Consider the following 1,647-nt stretch of genomic DNA (forward strand, 5'->3'; position numbering starts at 1 on the left):
CGCTGTCTGATTGACGCAGCGTGCTGTAAGCAGCAGAATGGTGCGGCATTCTTGTCGGGAACAAGTCGAGATGACGTTTTTGTACGGCCAAGCAGAAGAGAGGTGAGGGCGGGTAGGGCAGAGTGGACAGGGGTCGTAAACCAAGGCCTAGTAAAAAAAGAAAAAAAAATGTCTGCCTAGCAAGCAGGAGACCCGGGTTCGACTCCTGGTCTGGCAAATGTTTTCAACTTTCCCCATTCATTTAAATGTAAAAAATATTAATGTTTAGGGGTGACACTAGATACTTCCTTTGTTGATGTCTGATCTGCAAAAGTATCTCCGAAAATCACCTCTTCCTTTTATTTTTATCTTGTGAACAGTGTTGAAGTAATTACATAAAGCATTATTTAAATTATTTATGTTTATATGCCTGCAATCCCGAAATAAGTTTATCGAAGTAAATGTGCTATAGAAACAATTTTTAGAACTGGTACTATGAAGAAGATGATAATTAATTTAAAAATGGAGCTAGCCGGAGTGGCCGAGTGGTTCTAGGTGCTTGAGTCTGGAACCACGCGACCGCTACGGTCGCAGGTTTGAATCCAGCCTCGGGCGTGGATGTATGTGATGTCCTTAGGTTAGTTAGGTTTAAGTAGTTCTAAGTTCTAGGGGACTGATGACCTCAGATGTTAAATCCCTCTAGTGCTCAGAGCCATTTGAACCACTTTTAAAAATGAAGTCATTATATGCTAAAGATACCATCGTGATATTTGCTGCTGAGTAATCGACGCGGTGATACATGGAAACGAACAAGCGTCGAATCAAGGGACAGCCACTGTCAGGAGAAAAACTACCACTGTTAATTTATTTTAAGAAATTGAGAGGATGCTGTAGTACCACCAGTTGATATCTTTAGGTCAGCAGAAAGCTTGGCACATCTTTACACATTAAAAAAAAAAGAAATAACAGTATAATTTGCGAGGTGCGTTCAATAAAGAATAAATAATGCAACACACTTTTTTTCTCGGCCAGTTTCGGTTGAAAAAAATGCGGAATTTGTTGCGGGACATCGTGAAATATTCCTGCTTCAGACCTATAGTCTCATGAAGTTTCGATAGGTGCAGGCGCTATACGCAGCCTTGGATAAGGTGTCTGTAACGGAGGTGTGTCCCACGCAGAGAGCTGGTTCAAATGGCTCTGAGCACTATGGGACATATCATCTATGGTCATCAGTCCCCTAGAACTTAGAACTACTTAAACCTAACTAACCTAAGGACATCACACAACACACAGTCATCACGAGGCAGAGAAAATCCCTGACCCCGCCGGGAATCGAACCCGGGAACCCGGGCGTGGGAAGCGAGAACGCTACCGCAGGACCACGAGCTGCGTACCGCAGAGAGCTCTCTCGTTAAGATTCTTTTGGTGGAAAAGAGCATCATAGATATTCATAGGCGAGTGCAGAATATCTGCGGACACCAGACAGTGATCAAACGCACAGTGAGTCCTTGAGCGAGGGGTCTGTCATCATAGCGACAAGGTCCCGCAAGGAGGTCCATCGCCTGCGTGCCGGCCGGCAACACAGGTGTGACTCCTGCAATGTTGGAGCGTGCGGACACCCTCACTCGAGCTGATGCACGGATCACAAACAAACACCTCGCTGCACAA

This window comes from Schistocerca cancellata, chromosome 5 (assembly GCF_023864275.1).
Source record: "Schistocerca cancellata isolate TAMUIC-IGC-003103 chromosome 5, iqSchCanc2.1, whole genome shotgun sequence".
NCBI lineage: Eukaryota > Metazoa > Arthropoda > Insecta > Orthoptera > Acrididae > Schistocerca > Schistocerca cancellata.